This window comes from Acomys russatus, chromosome 3 (genome assembly GCF_903995435.1).
Source record: "Acomys russatus chromosome 3, mAcoRus1.1, whole genome shotgun sequence".
Classification (NCBI taxonomy): domain Eukaryota; kingdom Metazoa; phylum Chordata; class Mammalia; order Rodentia; family Muridae; genus Acomys; species Acomys russatus.
The window spans coordinates 7679201-7702348 of NC_067139.1; the positions used below are offsets into that span (position 1 = coordinate 7679201).

Sequence of the window (23148 nt, forward strand, 5' to 3'; positions counted from 1 at the left end):
CTTAGTGATATAATAATTATTAAAATAGATAGCAACTGACCTCGTTGATGTATAGATTTGTGGGAGAAAAATGTTTATCAAGACTCACAATAGGACACAGATGGTAAGCAATGTACCAATGTGTATACAGCTAGAAGTTTTAATTGTGGCAGTTGAACACAGGCCTGTCTGAGTATCAAATCACAAGGTGCTAAGCCAGAAAGAACACGTTTTAATTAGAGGCCTCCAGCTGCAGTACTGGGCTTCACTAAGGAGAGCAGAGGACTCCGAGCACTTCACTTGATGGTTCCTTCAAATTGTCTCCAGAACTTGGCTTTCTAAGGCAAATAAAGGATACACCAGTATTCATTAAGTCTAAAATTTCTGGATTTAAAGACGATGAAAAACCAAAAACCAAAAAAAACCCTCCCATGCTGGAAAGAGAGAACTGACTGCCACAAGTTGTCTTCTGACCGCCACACGCATGTTGTGACACGTGTGGAATGTACACACTCACACCAATGCAATAAATAAATGTGGTCAAAATGTAAAATCTCCAGGGATCATTTCTTTTTGTAGTGTTGGGTTTTGAGTCCAGGCCTTTATGTGCAACAGGCACTTTGCAGCTTAACTACTACCCCTGTAGATGAAATTTACAAATACCTCCAAGCAACAGCTGCAGGTAGAATACGTATCACAGGCAGCAGAGGGATACACAGAGTGAGTGTAGTATACACTACTGGTTCTCTTCGCTTATTGGGCCCCTGTTTTCTTTAGATGTACTGAGTAGTATGTGCTCAGAGTTTTCTCTAAAGATAGTCACTAATCTGAATCTTTATCGGTGATATGTGGGCATGCTGAACGAAGTCAGAAGTTTAGATATATCATATACATTGTATAGTCAGTGAGCAAGTGTCAGTAATATAATCTCCCCTCCTACTAATTATGACCCAGCATCAGGTACTAAGGGTCTAGGTGGGTAAGCCGTGCTAGAAAGAGAATCCACAGCCAGGAGCATTTCTCGGGAAGAAGAGAAGGTCTTTGGGTTTGTCTCTGGCCGCTGTACAGACGTCGCATGAGGTGTGTACACAGGAAGGAAAATGGAAAGCCTAACTTTTGGGTAATAATGAGGTTAATTGTGCTCCAAGAAGAGTACAAAGCATCTTGGGGAGTCTAGATTCTTGTAACATTTTTTACTTTACTTTAAAAAAGTCATTTCTCCTTTTAGTTGTATGATTGTGTGTTTGTGTGTGTGTGTGTGTGCACGTGCGCATGCGCGTGTGCAAGGGTGTGTGTGTGTATGCACGTGTAGATGCTTGTGGCATTCAGATCTCCTGGATCTGGAGCTATAGGCAATTATGAACTCCTCCTTGTGGGTACTGGGAACAGAACTCAGGTCCCATGGAAGAGTAACAAACACCCTTAACCACTGAGCCATCTCTGCGGGGCTCTTATCTTTCTGAGACAGGGTTTCCCGCTGTAACTCATGCTAGTTTAGGACTTAACCATGTAGCCCAGATTGGCTATGAACTCATGACAATCTTTCTACCTTGACCTCCTAAGTACTAGGATTACATGAGTAAGCTACCATGCCCAGCTCATCTCCAACTTTTCAAAACATTGCTATTTAATATACTTTTCATGATACATAAACTTGAAAGTTAGGGAATTTTAGTATAAAGTTGTGCTCCTGGGATCACCATCTGTAGCTGATGGGTGTGCAGAATTCTTGATTTTTTAAAGTTAAAGTGTATGTGGTGTGTGTGTGTGTGTGTGTGTGTGTGTGTGTGTGTGTGTGTGTGTGTGTGGCGGGGTTGTATTTGAGAGAAAGAGGAGAGTATGGTATCTTATGTAAATCCTTGCTGGTTCGTTGACCTTGAACTCACACAGCAGCACCCTAGGACTTGCTGTCTTGACCTTCTGTACGGTAGCCTTGGCTCTGAGTTCTAACGCTTGGAGACTCCTAAGTATGAATTTGTTTATTGCTTCATGACCATCTAGGCCGACTCTGCTGCCATTATACTCCATTCTACCATCTCTCTCGTCCTTCCCTAGCCACTTCAGAGGACCAGACATCCATAATAGCACAGGCGAGCACAGCTGTCAGACACGGTTTTATGGTTGATAGATAAGTAAGCCACAATAAGAGAAACTATTAGTTTACTCTTAGAAAAGAAAGCAATGAGGGATCTGTTTACTACTTGCCTCTTCTAATCCATAAGGAAGTGATGTCAGCATTTATTTCTCCTTCTCCTTCTCCTTCTCCTTCTCCTTCTCCTTCTCCTTCTCCTTCTCCTTCTCCTTCTCCTTCTCCTTCTCCTTCTCCTTCTCCTTCTCCTTCTTCTTCTTCTTCTTCTTCTTCTTCTTCTTCTTCTTCTTCTTCTTCTTCTTCTTCTCTGTTCTGGATCCTTTTTCCTCTTCTGATAATTAGGTCTAGTCCTAGGAAGCTTGCCAGTGGTCTCTGCTCTTGAGGATCTTCTCTTCTGTGACGTCACTTTACAACCTGCATGAAGAAATCTTACAAGATGGTCAGTGTAGTGAGCAACCAGTCACCAAAGAGATGCACTGTTCCCATCTGCATCCCGACCTCAGGGTCTTTACATTCTCAAGGACGCTGGGCCAGGCACAGAGCAGGATTCTCATGAAGTCAGTTCCCTCATTGGCGGAGCAGTCCTGAAGCCCTGTGTGGGCTTCACATGCTCCACACCAGGAGTCTGGGAGGTGACCCAAAGACTCCTAAAGAAAGATACTGCAGCAGTAAAGACAATTTATATCTAAAATCTTCATAAAACACAGATTGGAGAACTAAAAATGCTCTACTCCCTTCACTGAGGCCGTTGGGAATATGCGTTCCACTGTAGCAATTAGACAAGTTTGCTGTTCTGTCCAGACAGAAGGACCAGTGGGACATAGCTAAAAAAACTCAATGGTATATTTCCCTTAGACTCTGAGGATACATGGTCAGAAACAGTTTTTTGAATAAGATATCTAACTATTTTAGCTTATCATTGGGATCTGATAAAAAATTTTTGTCGTCTTTTAGATTCTAGAAGTACTTTTACATTTAAAAAGTTTGTAATGATTTCAAATCATGGCGTGCCCTTTATTGATCTATTGACAAGAACGAGTGCTTATCAACAGCCAGTAATCACCATAAACGGACATATTGACTTGATGAAAACAGCAGAATATTTTCATAGTTTGACTTAAATCTACACTAACTTTTTGTTTTATGAGAAATAACAAAATTGGCTTCCCATAAGAAAGTGTTTAATTCAGTTGATAATTTCTTTTTAAAGCAATTGGGTATTTAAGTCTATCTCTTAGGAGTTGCATGGGCAGTTTAATGAATAATCTTATCAAATATTCAAAGAACGACTAATCCCCACAATGATTTGAGACTATCAGAAATATGAGAAACAATAAATGTATGCATCTGAGTTATGCATACACATGTAGTAAGTGTTGTTTGAACAGGTATGATGACGTGATTTATTGCTTTTTGAAAGAACATTAGAAGCTGGAAAAACTATTCCCTAGGAAGAATCCTGACAGTGTTATCAGACTAAGATCATGTATGAAAAAAAAGTGCCAGTTTTCTTCATGGTATGTTGGTCACAGTTAATGAATCAAACAGATGCATTATTATTATTAATATTATCAACTCTATACTGCCCTCGCATTCCCTTGCTGTATACCTGATGCCCTCTCTGTGTTTAGGGTCATTGATGAAATTAGTATTATTTTTCACACTGTTGGGGAACTAAATACAGGCTTAATATACACCAGACAAGAGATTTTCCACAGAACTAAGATCCAGCCCCTAATAAGCTAATAATTAACTATTTAGTAAAAGTAAGTGTTAAAACTCATTAAAATACAAAAAATAATAAAGAAATTATTTTAATAATCGTAATATTAAATATTAATATTACAGCAAAAAGGAGCAAACAGATCAATGTGGCAGAAAAACATCTATAAATACCAATGTTATGGTGAACTTTATTTTAATTTATTTTGAAATCTTTATTTATGTGATTAATTTTTATGGGCATGTGTGGGCACTTGTCTGTGCACAGGATTCATTCAGGAGCTTTCAGGGGCCACAAGAGTTCCAGATCCTCTGGAACTGGAGTTGTGGTGCCGGGAGTAGAACCCGAATTCTTAGCCACTGCTCTTAACCACTGAGCCATGTCTGTTCCCCCTATCATGAATTCTAGAGTTTGATGAAATTAACTATACAATGATAAAATGAATTTGGAAATGTATTTTTTAGTACCCAGAGGAGAAAATTTCATATAGTTTGAAACTTCTACAAATTCCAAGAAATACGCATCAGAACAGCTCTATGGTTTTGGAGTTATGGAGGCTTTGATTAAAGAAATGAAAAGCACAAAAGAGATCATCAGTAAAGGGGGGAGGGGGGCTGGCGTCCACAGGAGTTGTCAGTAGGCGAGCAGTCTCAGGCTGTAAATGTCTGGATGGAAGATGCCGTGGTTGCTAGTTTTGGTGCACACTGGTCACTCTGTTGTACTCAGACCTCAGAAGAAAGCGTTGTCATGCCTCTGAGCCTGGCTCAGGCTGGGAACGGTCTTCCTAATTTCCCATGGGTCTGAGTCCCTGGAGCTCTTGGCTGGCCATGCCCATGCCAACAATGCACATTACTCAAGGCTTCATCCACTCACGGTTTCCTCTGCTTCTCACAGTACTGGAATTCGTGAAGAACAAACAACAAAACAAAGCAAAGCAAAACAAAACACATTCCTTCTACCTTTTAACTTTTTCTCCTCGGTCCAGAGTGTGCAATAGCAAAAAGGTGAGGTTTTTGATCTATCCAAATAAGATATTAATAACAATAATAAAACTCTCATGTTTACTCCATTTTACTACTTTTGTTGTGTGCGTTGAGGGGTGCACCTGTGGAAGTCAGAGATGCTCTCTCTCATGCGGCATCCAAGAGTGCCATCTCGAGGGCCTGAAGCCCTAGTCTTTACACAACACCTTTATGCAAGCCATGTAAGGTACACTTAGAAGTCACACACTCATCTTTCTTTCTGATCTCAGTGTGGTACAACTGAAGGAGAGCTAGATGGGTACAGCTATATTAGGAATTAGAAAGCGCATTTCCTGAGAAGGCTGCTTCTTATACCAAATGCATTGTGGGAAGAATGGCTAAAAGGCATGTGGGTGGAGCCAGATATCTAAATGGTACCAGTAGGGGAAAAGAAATAGCCAAGGGCCCTATAAAATATTCAGGCGAGATTCTGTTCAGTCAACTTCCAGTGTTAAGCTTCCCCCATCCCAGATGTATAAAGCTGTCATTGTCCCCTCCATGTGGCTTGCCCTCTGTCTTTCCTGATTGCTCAAAAATCCCCAAGACAAGCAAGGACAGTCTCACTATGTAACCACACAAAAGAGCCAACTTGACTAATCTTAATAATAGCTTCATTCCACAGTTCCAGATAGCCCTTCGTTTCTGAATTATGTACAACTCACTTCCTGAATGACTTACTTTGTCATGTGACTCACCAAAGCTAAAACTAAGACAAATTTGCTTATAAATTGAACTATCATTATTTATGACCTGTGAATTCATAACAACTTTCATTCTTTTTTTTTTTTTTTTTTTTTTTTTTTTTTTTTTGCTCTTAATTGAATTTTGGCAGCCTCGGCCAGAATCAAATTCACTAAATAGCCAAAGACAGTTTTAAATGTCTGCTCTTCCTATCTCTTGATTACCAGAGTGCATCACCACCAGACCTCTCTAGGGCAGTGGGGGCTTCTGTGGGGGTTTACACTGGGCAATAGTAGAGCAGGGTGTGTTGAAAAGTCAGAACAAGGAAACAGCATTAAAAAAAAAAAAGGCTGCCTGTCAGTGGTGGCACACACTTTTAATCCCAGCACTGGAGAGGCAGAGACAGGTGGATGTCTGTGAGTTCTAGGCCAGCCTGGTCTACAAAGTGAGTCCAGGACAGCCAGAGCTGTTACACAAAGAAACTCTGTCTCAGAAGCAAACAATAAAGACTGCTTACACCGGATCATTTCATGTTACTGTTAAGAGTTGGTTCTTTTGTGGTTTCCCAAGGGTACACATGGTGTAGGCATGGGCCCTAGTATGGCGCCTTATTTATTTTTCTATTGATGTAATAAAAACACCTTAACCAAGTTCAATTCCTGGGGTAATAAGAGTCTATTACCATCATGGTGGGGAAGTGTGGCATCTGGAACACCAAGCTGAGAGCTTGCCCTCAGTGGCACACTTCCTCCAGCAGGACCGTGTCTTCTAAACTTCCCAGAACAGCGGGAACAACTGAAGACCGAGTACCCAAATGCTGAAGATTTATGGTAGATTCATGGGATTATTGGGACATGGTGACCTTACAAGGTGGGTCCCAGTGGGAGGTCTTTATATGGTAAGCTCTTGGAGGGGGTAGTGGAACCCTGGAAGATTCCCCTTTCTGTCTTTTGCTTCTCGTTGTGTGAGATGGTTCTCGGCATCCTCCACTTCCCTCAGGATGTGGGATGTGTTGGAGCACTTAAATCCACGAAGCCAGGCAGTCCAGAACTGAAGTCATTAGCCCAGATAAGCCTCGTCTCCTTATATGTTAACTGTCTCAGGCTTTGTAGTCAAGAGAAGTGATTGATATGTTGCCTTTGGTAAGGGTTAATGAGAATGCCGTCGCAATTATGCTGACTCAGGCCGATGGGACGTTTGTGATTTCAGAAAAATCTGGTCTAGTTTGGGATTTTAAAAAAGTGTTATCATCATTATTATTATTACTACACTTAACACAGTTGACTCCTTTTTTAACATTTGGTCTGGTCTGCTGGGACACAGTAGAGGAACTCAGCCCACAACAATGGCCCTTCATAATTTTGTGTGACATAGCTTATTTAATACAGGCAAAGCCTTGCACTGGCCCATGGTTGGCTCCGGTAAGTCATGCACGAGATCTTGGCCAGGAGCTAAGTCCCTCAGTTATATAAGCATCATAAAAGCTAACTGTAAGATGACAAAATGTTAGTGGAAAAATTACTTGCAGTGAGTAAAAAAATGTGATTTTTTTTCACAAACAGGATTAAAATATACTGTTAGTCTTCTATGTCACTAACAATAGCTTTATAAATAAATGAGCAAAAATCAGAGTTTCAGAGAAAAATTAAAAACTCATCTTCAGGGCTGGAGAGATGGCCAAGTGCTTCCACAGAGACTCCTGGTTCTGCTACCAGCAGCCACATGGTCCACAACTATCCTTAACCTCAGTTCTCGAGGATCTAATAGCCTCCTGTGACCTCATAGGGCACCAGGGACACACACGGTGCACATATATACCCTTAGGCAACACACTTACACACAGAAAATGAATCTAAAGAAAAACCAAAATAAAAAGCCTAACCCATTGAACACCCCTTCATCTTCACAGTGGAAGATATTTATAATATTTCTATAAATAATAGATTAATCAATTAATTAAACATAATTTAAGCATAGTTACTTTAAGTTTTATTTTGTCGTACACGTTTTATTACATAAAATGTAAAGTATGAATCAAGAATTTTATGACTAGCCTATGGCATTTAACAGTACTACATTTGTGCAATAAAAAAATTTATCAGTGGTCCCACAGCAAACTCGCAGCCCAGAGTAAGACAGCATATGATTATTTGGTATAAAAATCTTGTATCAGGAACTTTTTCTAGGAAGCATTCACTCCTTACTTGAGCTAATAACTAGAAGCAAAATGAAAATATTGCATCTATTCCTTCATTCTGCACCACCTCCATTGGGTCACTCTCTGACTTCCGCAGGTAAATTTGCTCAAGGACCATCTATCTAAAAAACCTGTGATGCCTACCCCAGTTCCTTCACCTTCAATGCTGAGAGCACACAGAAGCAGTGTCTGAACTCTGCTCATTATGGCAGAGCAAGAAATGCTCTTAACTGCTGAGTTGCCCATCTCTCCAGGCCAAATATTTGTGTTTGTTCTTACAAAAGCCATAATCCCACTTATAAGGATTCTGCTTTCATGGTCTAATTATAAAGACTACACCTCCTGTGATGGCTAGTCTTAGTTACCAAACTGACTACATCTGGAATTAACTAAAACCTATCCGGCTGGGTATACCCATGGAGGATTTGTTTATTTTTTCTCCCCTCTCCCCATTTTTCTTTTTGGTTATTTTTTGAGATAGGGTTTCTCTGTGTAGCCTTGGAGGTTCTGGACTCACTTTGTAGACCAGGCTGGCCTCAAACTCACAGCGATCTACTTGCCTTTGCCTCCCTAAGTGATGGGATCAAAGGCGTGCGCCACCACACCTGGTCAGATTTTTTTTCCTCTTAATTAAGTCCTTTTAAGTAGGAAGAACCACTTTTAATCTGAATCTTTTGAGGTGGGGAGACTCACCATTAATACGGGCCACATCTCCGTCTGGTGTCTCTATAAAGAACACGAGAGAAGGAAGTTTGCGCTGTTTGCCTGTCTGCTCTCACTTTCACTTTCAAGTCCACATCTTCTCTGGCATTAAAGCATATTTTTTGGGGGGAGTCTAATGTGTACTGCAGACCAGCTGAGACATCAGCCTTGTGGAATGAACAACTATTGTATTATTGGAGCTTCTGTTAGTAGACAGCCAATGTTGTACTAGCTGGATGACAGCCTGTAAACAATTCTAATAAATTCCATACATACATAAATATTAAATCTATCAGTTCTGTTTGTCTAGGGAACCCTGACTAGTGTACCACCTAATACCATCACATCAAAGGTTAGCTTAGGGTTGTAACATCCAAATTTTAGAAACACAAGTATTTAGACTGAGTGTATAGAGCTATGATGTGAAATAAAAAAGCATAATGGATGTTTGAGATGATAAAATATTATTTTAATTAGGCTTATAAGGAATTAGAATATATATTTTATTGTATGACTGAGTTTGCTGAAGTTTTAAGTATTCATGCGTCTTTATGACTTTGAAGAATGAACAACCAACTGGACCAAATCCTCATGAGAAGGCTCAGGCAAGAGGCAAGCATGGGCTCACGGGCATCACATTAATTTCAACGAGTATCATTTATCTCTGAATTTTATACTATAGCCTTCTGTCCTTTTATTGATTATTTCCTCCTCCCCACTCATTTTCTACCTTACAGATGGTGTGACGTTTATAAATACATTAAGATACCTTGTTGATGTAATGTTCCTGTACCCTTGAAACATTGTATATATTGAAATTCTAATTTCAAAGCTTACAGTATTTGAAGGTAGGGTCTTTAGAAGGTGATCATGGAGGCAATGTTCTGATGTGTGAGATAATTGTACTGATAAGAGAAAAGTCAGAGAAGTCTCTTGCTCTTCCTTCTGTGTAGCTGTCTGGAGAGAATGTGGAAGCCTGCAACACAGACAACGTCCTACAACAGAACACAGCGATGCTCAGACCCTGATCTTGAATTTCCACAACTGTAAGAAATCAATGTCTTGTGTTTATAAAGCTCTCACCCTGTGCCATCTTGTCATAGTGCATGCGACATTGAAACACCTTTCTGTTACATTCAAATCACAAGCTTACCAGTGCATCCTCCATGGCAGCAGCATGTGGTTTGGTTCCAATCTCCCGTCTTACCCTTTTGTCCTGGTCTCATCTGTTGTCCTTACCTAACATATATCCCATGGAAATTTCTTCCTGGCTCTTTTGAATCAATGTTCTCTGAACTATGATTCACTCATTCTCCTGTGCTGCTTTACCTGAATGTACTTCATCCTCTTGATTGCTATTTCAATTTCTTTCTTTTGTTTTTGTTTTTAGAGACAGGGTTTCTCTGTGTAGCCTTGGCCATCCTGGACTCACTTTGTAGACCAGGCTGGCCTCGAACTCACAGCGATCCGCCTGCCTCTGCCTCCCGAGTGCTGGGATTAAAGGCGTGCGCCACCACGCCTGGCTGCTATTTCAATTTTTTTAATTAAAAAAATGTTTTAAGCCTACATTCAACACCTTGAGCTTTGTGACCATGGGTGTTACACTGAGCAGTTGTAGCTCATGGACAATGCTCACAGATGTTGGTGCTTCTCCATTCCAGGGATGTGTCTCCCAATTCAGAGGGCCTGGGTTAGGGCCCTCTATACCTCCTAGTAGTACAACAGAAGCCACATTACTTAACCTTTTATATCACAGCGTTCTTGCAATGAGGATAGGAAATACAGCCTTGCAAGAGTTAATTTGTGAGTACTAAGTGACTTCATAATAAAAGAGCATAGAGCACTCACAGCCTGTGGTAGCCTTAAGCACGTCTACAGTGCTCACTTGTTGGAGTTATGGCGGGTTCTGATTGTGCATCCAGTTGTAAATTAGGTTTATCATCTTCTCCCACGTGACTCTAGGATTTCTAGTAGTTTCAAATAATTATTATTTGTTGGATTATAAAACTAACATTAACATTAAAGTCATGAAATACTTTGGACTTTTCAAAGTCAATGTTTAACAATTTGGAACACAATATTTATGAGATTATGTGAATAAAAGTAAAGGAGATAACAAGAGTGTAAATTGCTAGGGCTTCTGCTCTCTGCCACCAAATAGTTTATCCGGTTGAGCAAAAAGTTATCATAACTTTTTATAAGGTTGATAGCTTTCAGCTGTCAAACAGAAGGTGTTAGCATGTTGGCTATTTTGTTATTATTCTGTTAGGTACATGTAGCTTGTCATTGTCGAAGCTGTGTGAAGCTGTAGTGGAACATGAAATGCATACTTTTTAAAAATTCACATGCCCCTGGCATTGGGCAAAGAGACACCATGTTGATGATGGTGTTCTTATATCAGTCGGGGACAGAGCAGGTGGCAGTCTTTTGACTAGTCTAGCTTGATGCCTGGCTTGGTGGCCAAGCTGTTTTATGACTAGGACTCAAATTAAATCAAATCCAGGCAGCACAGCACAGGAGAAGGAAGACAGAGAGAGAGAGAGAGATGCAGTCTCTCATGACACAAGGTATGGGTGAGGAAAGATGCCCACAGATGTGTTCACTGTCCCAGGGCACTGGTGAGTCATAGACACACAGAGTCCCACTTATCACCACACATCGCAGCATGGGGAGAAGAAGACAGAGACCTGAGGACTTCCATGCCATCGACATACCTGCCTTCCAACACACAGCACAGACGGGCCATAGACACCTGCTTGCTGGAGGATGTCACACAGGGGCCCACCAGCCTTCAGCGGGAGCCACCACAATATCCAAATGTATGGTGGAGAGGAGGTGGGAGAGAAAGAAGCAGAGCGGCTTGAGCATATTGAGGAGGGATTTGAGGGAGAGGCATAGCCTGTTGTGAGTGGCCAGCCCTCTCATCTGGGGCCATGGTGAAGTCCCAGCTCGAGCTGCGGCTGAGGGTCATGTCTGGGTTATAGCTATGTAGTGGCAGAGGTCAGTGTTGGTGGCCATGGCTCATACTGCCACGAGAGAACATCGAGACCTCCCTACTCAGGCAACCTTCAGGGACCACGTGGATGTCCAAGGGCTTTGCAGAACTGCCATCCCCCTCCCCTACTGCCTGTGGTGCCCTAGATAGCTGGCTCTACCTCTTACCGCTGGCAGCACTTGGGAGAGCAGGCCTTGTGCCTTGGCCAGGCAGCACAGTGAAGCTGGCCCCAGTGATGTGGGGTGTGGATAAGCTGGACCTGAGGGCGTGAGTGTGGGAGAGCTGACTCCAACACTTGTCTGCTGTAGGGTGGCATGGGCACAGAGGTGATGTCCCTCCCTCACCTTTGGTAGTCAGGACAGCTGCCCACAGTGTCATGAGCATGGGAGAGCTAGTCCTGCCCCTCACCAGCTGCAGCAATCTGAAGAGCGGACCCTACATCTTGCCTGGACAGCACAACAGAGCTGTGGGGGCCTGGGGGCGCAGGTGAGTAGGTCTGAGAAAAGAAACATGGGAGACCTCTGCCTTGAGATGGGGTGGCATGGGTGTGGATGTGATGCCCTTCCCCCTATCGGGTCTCACCACCTGCAGCAGTGGGGAGAGCTGGCCTTATGGTCATGAAAGCAGTTGAGATGGCCTTGTCCTTCACTGGCTCCAGCACTCAGGAGAGCAGGCCCTGCACCTCGCCTAGCTTGCACAGTAGTGCTGGTCCTGATCAAGGGGGCATGGGTGAGCCATCCCCAAAGGCAAGCGTGCAGGAGAGCCACTCATCTGCTGTGAGGTGCCCTCACCCATCCCTCATGCCCATATCACTTGTAGGCAGTTGAGAGAGCTGGCCCTCTCTCTCACTGGCTGCAACACTTGGGAGCAGGCCCTGCAATTCTTCTGGGGAGCACAGTAGGGATGGCTCTGGTGAAGGGTGCGTGGGACAGCTAGCCCCAAAAGCAAGACTGCACGAGAGCTGGCCCCTCCACTCCCTCTCTTCTGATGTGAGGTAATGTGAGTGCCTGCTGGGGTGACGCCCTCCTCCCTTAGTACCTGCCCTAGTTGGGAGAGCTGGCCTGGAGGGCATGAGAGCAGTAGTGTTAGCCTTGCCCTCGGGAGAGTGGGCTCTGCACCTCACCTGGGCAACACAGTGGAGTTGACACTGATGATGAAGGCACAGGTGAGCCAGCCCCAAGGGTGTAAGAGCTGGAGAGCTGGTCCAGCCCCTCCCAGGCTCCAGCACTTGGGAGAGTGGGCCGAATGCTTTGACTGGGCAGCACAGTGAAACTGACCCTGGAGGCATAGTTGCTGGGAAGCTGACCCGGAGGGCATGAGAATTGACCCTGCCTCCTGCAGATGGTGTCATTGGGTAGTCTAGCTAGACCAGTGCTGGAAAGCTCACCCTGGCAGTGTAGATATGGTAGAGCCTGACCAGCTCAGCTACCACCCAGGCCCAGAGCCAAGGCTATGAGTGCCCCTGCCCCCAAATCTGTATCATCTGTAAATGCTTGGTATAGGTGGAACGGCCAGTCCTGCGGATCCAAAACTGCAGAGTTGCAGTATCACCACAACACAGGGCAACAACAGGATAACTGGGAGGAGTTGTGGTGAGGGTCCATTATTGATGGTATCATGGAAGCCAGAGACCCTGAACCGAAACAATGACTCATTGCAATGAACATTTGCAAGTGAAGATGTGTAGACAGAGGGACACACTATGACATATGCAGCTTCCACAATAAGATGTTTTCTATGTGTTGTTTTCTGTGTGTGTGTGTGTGTGTGTGTGTGTGTGTGTGTGTGTGTGTGTGTGTGTGTTATTTTATGGGGGAGCTTGCAAAGTCAAAGGGTGGATATGAGGGGATGGAAAGATGAGCGGCACTGGGGTGCATGATGTGAAACTCACAAAGAATCAATAAAAAGTAAAAAAAAAAAAAAAAAAAACCAAAAAACCAAAAACCAAAATCCACCTCATTTATTGTATACTCTGTTTTCTGTGCTAGACACTAGGCAAGATGTTTATTTTGATTGTGTGTTGAGCTGAAGATCAAGGCACCACATTTGGTAGTGGCCTTTCATGTGGCAGAGTTCACGGTAGTTAGGGACATCATATGACAGAGCTTGAGACGTGGAAAAACTGAATTTTGACAATTCCCAAGATAATCTATGAACAGGTACCACATCTTACTCTCTCATAATATAGATTAAATTTCAGTATGTGGTCAGGTGTTGTGGCACATGACTAACGTCAGCATTTGGTAGGTGAACTTGGAAAGATCATGAATTTAAAGTCAGCCTCTGCTACACAGTGTTTGTGAAAGCCTGGGCTACAAAGAGAAACTTTGTAACAAGCAAGTATATCAACAAATTAAAAATAAGCTTTGGGGAAAACAAAGCATATTTAACACTTAACACTGAGATGGATTTCTCACGACAAGAAACAGAGCAACATTTAAAGAAGGAAATATAAAGAATCATAGAAAATTGAATATGAACCAACACAATTTCTTGATCCTACAATTCACTGGGGACACATACATTTTCAACCCAATTTTAATTCATTTGGACATCAGCGTAATAATTTTATGGCTTGCTCTGGGAAACATTAACTAAATAGTATCTTTGTCAAAATGGTTTCTTGCTGTTCCCCCCAATTCAGAGTGATTAAGCTATAAATTCTACCTAACCCAACCTGTTCCCTGTCTTACAAAACTTATTTTATTACCACCTGTTCTATCCATAACCTTATAAAGACCCTCCCTCCAGTTCTCTATTTTGAGATTCTGTAACACTGTCTAGAAAGTATTTGTGATTTCTGTAGCGGGTGCATGTGTTAGTTATTTTCTATTGCTATGTGGAGGCACCATGACCAAGGCAATCTAGAAAAGAATGTATTTAATTTGAGTTTCACAGGTGTAGAGGGTGGTAGACCCTATGACCATTGTGGCTGGCAGCATGGGCGCAAGCAGACAGACATCACACCAGAGCAGTAACTGAGAGCTTAGTGTTGAGACAAGGCAGAGATGGAGGTAGAGAGAAAGGGGAGAGTGAAAGAGGGAGAGAGGGAGAGAGGGAGAGAGGGAAGAAGAGAGGGAGGGAGGGAGAGGGGAGAGAGAGAGAGAGGGAGAGGGAGAGAGGGAGGGAGGGAGAGAGGGAGGGAGGGAGGGAGGGAGGATATGTAAAAAGCTCAAATTCCCCTGCCCAGTGACACACTTCCTCCAACATGCCCACAACTTCTAAACCTTCCCATCAGATGGGGACCAACTATTCTAACACATGAACCTATGAAGCCATTCCTTTTTTCTCCCTGTTTGGTCTTGGCTCTTTTTAAAGAAATTTTAATTTTAATTTTATTAATTTACTCAGATTACAACTCAATTGCTATCCCAACACTTCCCTCCCTCCCTCCTGCTTTCATCCTATTCCGCTCCCTTAGGTCTATGACCAAGGGGGACCATCTTTCCCACTATATGGTTATAGGCTTTCAAGTCTCATCTTAGTAGCCTGCTTATTCTTTCTTTGAGTGCCACCAGGCCTCCCCACCAAGGGGAGGTGGTCAAACATGGAGCACCAGAGTTCATGTCAAAGTCAGTCCTTGCTTTCCACATAACTGTGGAGAATGTCCTGTCCATAGAGTAGATCAGAGTAGGGGTTTGATGTTTACTATTGTATTGTCCTTGGTTAGTGCAATAATTTGAGCAGACCCCCTGGGCCACGATCCACCCATCACGATGTTCTTTTTGTAGATTTCTAGGACCCTGTGGGTCCTTCTGTTTCCCCATCTCCTATATTTCTCTTGCCTAGAGTCTCAGCAGGATGTCCTCACATCTATCCCAATCTTCTGGTAAGTAAAGATTTTCATGAGATGTGTCTTTACGGTTAGTGTCCAATTATAAATGAGTATATACCATGTGAGTCTTTCTGCTTCTGGGTTAACTCACTCATTATGATCATTTCTAGTCCCATCCATTTGTCCACAAATTTCGGGATTTCCTTGTTTTTAATAGCTGAGTAGTATTCCATAGTGTAAATGTACCACAGTTTCTTTATCCATTCTTCAACTGGGGGACATTTAGGCTCTTTCCAGGTTCTGGCTATATGAATAAGGCTGCTATGAACATGGTTGAACATATGTCCTTGTTGTGTGGTGGAGCATTTTCTGGGTATATTCCAATGAGTGGAATAGCTGGGTCTTGAGGAAGCCCTATTCCCATTTTTCTGAGAAAGCGCCAGATAGATTTCCAAAGTGGTTGTACAAGTTTGCATTCCCACCAGCAATGAAGGAGTTTTCCTCTTTCTTTACATCCTCACCAGCATGTGGTGTCACTTGAATTTTTGATCTTAGCCATTCTGATGGGCATAAGATGGAATGAGTTGTTTTGATTTGCATTTCTCTGATGTCTAAAGACATTGAGCATTTCTTTAAGTGTTTCTCAGACATTCGATATTCCTGTTGAGAATTCTCTGTTTAGTTCTGAGCTCCAGTTCTCAATTGTGTTTAATTTTTTGAGTTCTTTATATATTTTGGATATTAGACCTTTGTCAGATGTAGGGTTGGTGAAGATATTTTCCCAGTCTGTAGGCTGTCTCTTTGTTCTGTTGACAGTGTCTCCTGCCTTACAGAATCTTCTCAGCCTCATGAGGTCCCATTTATTAATTGTTGACCTTAAGTCCTGGGCTTTTGGAGTTCTGCACAAGAAGTTGTCTCCTGTGACAATGTGTTCTAGGATCTTCCCCACTTTTTCTTCTAGCCGATTTAGTGTGTCTGGATTTATGTTGAGGTCTTTAATCCACTTGGATTTGAGTTTTGTGCACAGTGGCAAATATGAGTCTAATTGCATTTTTCTACATCTAGACATTCAGTTAGATAGACAAGCACCATGTGTTGAAGATGCTATGGTATTTCCATTGAATAGATTTGGCTTCTGTGTCAAAAATCAAGTTACCATAGGTGTGTGGATTCATTTCTGAGTCTTCAATTCAATTCCATTGATCAACCATCCTAATGCTGTGCCAGTACCATGCTGTTTGAATCAGTGTTGCCCTATAGTACAGCTTGACATCAGGTATGAAGATTCCTCTAGACTATCTTTTATTGTCTAGGATTTTTTAAAGCTATTATGGGTTTTTTGTTCATCCATATGATGTTGAGAATTGATCTTTCAATGTCTTTAAAATTTGTGTAGGTATTTTGATAGGGATTGCATTGAATCTGTAAATTGCTTTTGGTAAGATCACCATTTTACTATGCTAATTCTCCTGATTCACGAACAAGGGAGATCCTTCCATCTTCTGATATCATCTTCAGTCTCTTTCTTCAATGATTTGAAGTTTTTCAAACAAGTCCATTACTTGCTTGGTTAGAGTTACTCCTAGATATTTTATATTGCTTGTTGCAATCAGGAAGGGTAAAGTTTTCCTAATTTCTTCCTCTGTATGTTTGTCATTTGTATATAGGAAAGCTACTGACTTTTTTGAGTTAATTTTGTATCCAGCCAATTTGCTGAAGGTGTTTATCAACTGTAGGAGTTCTCTGGTGGAATTTTGGGGATCACTTATATACACTATCATATCATCTGCAAATATGGATAATTTGACTTCCTCCTTTCCCATTTGGATCCATTAGATCTCCTTTTGTTGTCTTATTGCTCTGGCTCGAACTTCAGGAACTATATTGAAGAGATATGGAGAAAGTGGGCAGTCTTTTCTGGTCCCTGATTTTAGAGGAATTTCCTTGAGTATCTCTCCATTTAATTTGATGTTGGCTATAGGCTTGCTGTATATAGCCTTTATTATGTTTAGGTATATGCCTTCTATTCCAAATCTCTTCAGAACTTTAAACATGAATGACTGTTAGATTTTTGTCCAATGCTTGTTCTGCATCTAAGGGGATGATTGTTAGGTTTTTTTCTTTCAGTTTGTTTATACGGTGAATTACATTGATGGATTTCCATATATTAAACCATTGCTGCAAGCCTGGAATGAAGCCTACCTGGTCATGGTGAATCATCTTTGGTGTGCTCTTGTATTTGTTTTGCAAGTATTATATTGAGTATTTTTGCATCAATGAGAAATTGGTCTGAAATTCTCTTTTTTGTTGGCTCTTTGTGGGGTTTAGCTATCAACAAGACTGCTGCCTCATAGAATGAATTTGGTACTGTTCCATCCATTTCTATCATTTGGAATAGCTTGAAGAGTATCAGTATTAGCTCCTCTTTGAAGGTCTGCTGGAATTCTGCACTGAAACCATCTGGTCCTGGGCTTTGTTTGGTTGGGAGACTATCAATGATTGTTTCTATTTCTACAGGAGAAATAGGAGTATTTAATTTGTTTATCTGATCTTGATTCCATTTTGGCAAATGGAGTCAGTTAAGAAAATTGTCCATTTCCCTTAGATTTTCAAATTTTGTGGCATATATGCCGTTAAATTGGGATCTTTGATTCTTTGTATTTCTTCAGTGTCTGTTGTTATGTCTCCCTTTTCATTTCTGATTTGTTGACTTGGATAGTGTCTCTCTGCTATCTATTTAATTTGGCTAATAGTTTGTCTATCTTATTGATTTTTCAAAAGAACGAACTCTGGTTTTGTTGCTTCTTTGAATTATTCTCTTTGTTTTCTAATTCATTGATTTCAGCCCTGAGTTTGATTATTTTCCAGACATCTACTCCTTCTTGGTGTTTCTGTTCTCTTTTTTTCTAGGGATTCCAGATAGAGTCTTAAGTTGTTTATGTGGGATGCTTCCAATTCTTTCTAAAGGCACTTGGTGCTATGAATTTTCCTCTTATCAACGCTTTCAATGTATCCCACAAATTTGTGTATGTTGTTCCTTCATTTTCATTGAATTTCAGGAAGTCCATTATTTCTTTTATTTCTTCCCTGACCCAGATGTCATTAAGAAGAGAATTGTTTAGTGTCCTTGTGTGTGTAAGCTTTTTGTTATTTCTGTTGTTGTTGAAATCCAGCCTTAACCCTTGGGAGTCTGACAGGATACAGGGTATTATTTTAAGCTTGCTTTGTGACCTACTATGTGATCAGTTTTGGAGAAAGTTCCATAGGGTGCTGAGAAGAAGGCATAATTCTTTGTGTTTGGGTGAAAAGTTCTGTAAATATCTGTTAGATCCATTTGATTCATGGTGTTGGTTAATGATGTTATTTCTCATCTTAGTTTCTGTTTGAATGCCCTAACTTTCAGTGAAAGTGGGGTGTTGAAGTCTCCCACTATTAATGTGTGTGGATTGATGTATGGTTTAAGCTTTGTTAATAGTTCTTTTACAAATGTGCGTGCTCTTGTATTTGGAGCATAGATGTTCAGAATTGTGATGTCCTCTTGGTTGATTTTACCTTTGATGAGTATGAAGTGTCCTTCCTCATCCCTTTTGATTAATTTTGGTTGAAAGTCTATTTTATTAGATATTAAAATGGCTACACCAGCTTGCTTCTTGTGACCTTTTGCTTGGTATATTTTTTTCTAGCCTTTTACTTTGAGATAATGTCTGTCCTTGTGGGTGAGATGTGTTTCTTGAATGTATCCATTCAGTTAGTCTGTGTCTTTTTATTGTAGAGTTGAGATCATTGATGTTGAGAGATATTAGTGACAAGTGACTGTTAAGTCTCTTAATTTTTGATGTGGGTTACAGTAGAGAGTTTGTGTGGTTGTGTTTTTGTGATGGTGTAGTTATCTATTTCCTGTGTAGTTTGGGTTGTGGCTTGTCCCTTTGGGGTGGAGTTTTCAATCTAGTAACCTCTGTAAAGCTGGCTTTGTGGATAGGTACTGTTTGAATTTGTTTTTGTCATGGAATATTTTGTTTTCTTCGTCAATGGTTATTGATAGTTTCGCTGGCTACAGTAATCTGGCCTGGCATCTGTGGTCTCTTAGGGTTTGCAGGACCCCTGTCCAGGCCCTTCTGGCTTTTATGGTCTCTGCTGACAAGTCGGGTGTAATTCTGATAGGTTTGCCATTGTATATTACCTGGCTTTTTTCTCTTGCTGCTTTTAATATTTTTCTTTGTTATGTATATTTTGTGTTTTTATTATTATGTGTCGGGAAAAATTTTTTCTGGTCTATTCTATTTGGTGTTCTGTATGTTTATATGCATCTCCTTCTTTAAATTGGGGAAATTTTCTTCTATGATTTTGTTGAAGATATTTTCTGGGCCTTGGAGTTGGGTCTCTTTCCTCTATGCCTATTATTCTCAGGTTTTATCTTTTCATGGTGCCCTTGATTTCTTGGATATTTTGTGTCAGGACTTTTTCAGATTTAGCATTGTCTTTGATGGTTGCTTTGAATTCTACAGTTGTATCTTCTAGTCGCCAGATTCATCCCTCCATTTCTTGGATTCTGTTAGAGAAGCTCATCTCTCTGTTGCTTACTTTCTTCTCTAAGGTCTCTCGTTCCCGTTTTTCTTCTGTCTGTACTTTTATCACCGTTCCTATTTTCACCTTCAGGTCTTGAACTATTTATATTTATTTCCTTTATCTAGTTGTTTGTATTTTCCTGAATTTTTTTCCAGTGCCTCTCTATAGGCTTCTTTTATGTCTTCCACCTCTTTGGCTGCATCTTCCTGCATTTGATTACAGATTTTATTCATTTCCTCCATTATCATCTTCATTACTAAGGATTTTCTTGTATTTCATTTGAGTTCTCAGGGTTGCTTTCTTTGGGATAGCTGGGATCTGGGGATGACGAGTTGTTTTGGTTTTTGTTGTTTGCATTCTTACACATTCCTTTAGTCATCTTGCTATCTCTGGTGTTGTGTGGTAGCTTCTGGTGTTATTCACTGGTCATTGAGAGTGGGCAGTTGGTGAGTGATTATAGGTCACGTGCCCTTGCCTGTGGGGATCAGGGATTTCTTCTTTGGAACAGGCAGGTGAACTGGTTTCTGCTCCAGGAGACTTTATTCTATACCTTAAGTTCCTAACTGGGTCAGTAGAGGTAAGCTTCTGCCTGATGCCGTTCATGCTACTGAGGAGATTCAGACTAGCTTGGTTGGAGGCCACTGTTTAATTTTCTATCCCAACCTCTCAGGGCAGTGCAGCCTCTCCCAAGCATGTAGGAGACCCTACCAAGCTGTGAGGACTCTGGCTTTATCTTCCCAATTGTCCAGGCCCAGACTGTCCTGGTCCACAGACAGGTTCCTGCCTGGATCAGTCTAGCTAGCAGACCTGTCTAGATGGCGCACCCTTGGTGGTTCAGTCCCACTGAGCTTCAGTCACAACTCAAACTCCCCTCCAGACACCCAGGGCAGTCCAGCTTCTCCCACAAGCGTGGATAGTCCCTGATGGGCTGTAGGGACTGTGGCTTTATCTGCTCAATTGTCCAGGCCTTGACCTCTGCGGCCCGTGACAGGTTCCTGCCTGTGTCAGTCTAGATAGTAAACTAGCCTAGATTGCGCACCTTTGGCAGCTCAGTCCCACTGAGCTGTGGCCACAATTCAGACCCCCTTCCAGACCCTCAGGGCAGTCCAGTATGAAGCCATTCTTATTTAAAAAAAAACACACACACACACACAAGCCAATAAAGCGGGATATGCTTAATCTATTGTTTCACATAGTTAACTAAGAAACTACCAAAAAGCTCCCTCAAGTATTAGCTTAGTGTCCACCAGCAACACGAATTAACTTAATGTCCTGCATAGTTTCATCATTTGATACTGTCAGTGCTGGTCGTTTTAGTTATTGTATGCGGTGAGGTTTAATTACAATTAGAAAATTTACATTTCCTGAAAAAAATAAGTAGACTGCCTGCTGCTCTTCATTTCCTCTGCTGTTTCCCCAGATTCAACCACCCCAGTCTCATCCCCAGATGTGCAACAGAACACTTGTGACATCCTTCCAATGCCCGCCCCCAATTCCCATCTTCTGTGGATCCACAGATTTCCCCTCTAGCTTCCCCCTGACTATTTGTTGCTTGTCCCAGTTTCAAAGCAAAGAAGCCACCCTGATAACTCAAGAGACACTCTATCCACACTTCTTCTATTCCTTTATATGCAACCCCTTGAAAACCTGATGCTGTTACCCTTTCTTCTCTGATCACAAAGATCTCCTCCTGCAAACTTCCTTCTCCTAGCTCATGCCATTATCCCAACCTCCAACGCCAGCAAGCATAACCTAGGAAAACACCAGCTGAACATGCCAGAGAAATATGTCCCCAGAAAATTTCCTATAAGATGACACATAGCTTCCACATTCTCCTAAAGTCCAAGGAAAAAGCAGAAACCAAGGCACAAAACATCCAAAAGACACAAAAGCAGAAATCATCACCCAGATATCATTCCAATTCTAGATGTCTAGACACAAGCATGAAAACAAACAAACAAACAACAACGACAACAACACAACAACAACAACAAACCAAAAGAAACCAGCCAGAACAATAGAGTTCCTGGAGGCCAGCAATCCTATGACAGCAGGCACTGCATATTCCAACATAGCTAAAGCCTAAGAAAAAGTCCTTAAAATAGCCTCCATTAATATGGTAGAGTTCCTTAAAGAGGGCATGAATAAATCCCTTAAAGAAACACAGGAAAACTCAAAGAAACACTGTGAGGAAATGAATAAATCCCCTAAAGGAATACAGGAAAACATAAAGAGCAAAAGAAAATGAACACAACTGTTCAATACTGGAGGATGGAAGTAGAATTATTGAAGAAAACCCAAACTGAGGGAATTCTGGAAACAAAAAGTTTGGAAAATTTGAACAGATTCTACACAGGAAAACTTGGTCTACAGAAAACAAGATGAGAATCTCAGGTGTTAAAGATACGCTTGAAAAAAAATGGATGTACCAGTCAAAAAATGGTAATTCTAAAAATTTCCTGACACAAAGCATTCAGACACTATGAAAAGGCCAAATCTAAGAGCAACAGGAATAGAGGAAGGAGAAGAAAGCCAGTTCAAATGCCGAGAAAATATTTTTAACAAAATCATAGAAAAATTTCCTAACCTAAAAAAGAATATGCCTACAAAGGCATAAGAAACATACAGGATACCAAATAGATTGGATCAAAAAAGAAAATTCCCTCAGCACATAATAATAAACACACTAAACATACAGAACAAAGAAAGAATATTAAAAGCTACAAGGGAAAACAACAAGTACCATATATAGACAGACCTATTAGAATTACACCTGACTTCTCAATGGAGATTCTAAATGGTAGAAGGTCCAATACAGATGTGCTGTAGACTCTAAGAGAACATAGATGGCAGCCCAGGAATTGTACCTAGCAAAACTTTTTATCACCATAGATGGAGAAAATAAGATACTCCATGATAAAACCAAATTAAAGTAATATTTATCTACAATCCCTGCTTTACAGAGGGTCCTAGAAGGAAAACTCCACATTAAGGAGATTAACTGCAACTGTGAAAACATAGAGAATAAATAATTTGAGACCACCAAAAATAAAGGAAGGGACACATACAAACACACACACACACACCACCACCACCACCACCACTGAAATAACAGGAATTAACAATCATTGGTCTTTGATATCTCTCAATATCAATGGTCTTAATTACTCAATAAAAAAACACAGATTATCAGAATGGATGTGAAATAGGACCCATATTTTTGCTTCATCTAAAAATCACACATCAATATCAAAGATAGGTACTATCTTGGGGTAAAGGAGTGGAAAAAATATTCCAAGCAAATGCACCTAAAAAAGAAAAAGCTGGTGCAGCTTTAAAAATATCTAATAAAATAGACTTCAAACTAAAACTAATCAGAATAGGGAAGAACACTCCATACTCACCAAAGGAAACATCCA

At 41.2% G+C, this 23148-nt stretch overlaps 1 non-coding gene across 1 annotated transcript; it reads left to right on the forward strand.

Moving 5' to 3' along the window:
* The first annotated feature begins 10739 nt into the window (after positions 1-10739).
* Positions 10740-10882, forward strand: LOC127187270 (small nucleolar RNA SNORA48). The gene has a single exon (XR_007830431.1). It is a non-coding gene; the product is annotated as a small nucleolar RNA SNORA48 (small nucleolar RNA).
* The last annotated feature ends 12266 nt before the right edge of the window (positions 10883-23148 follow it).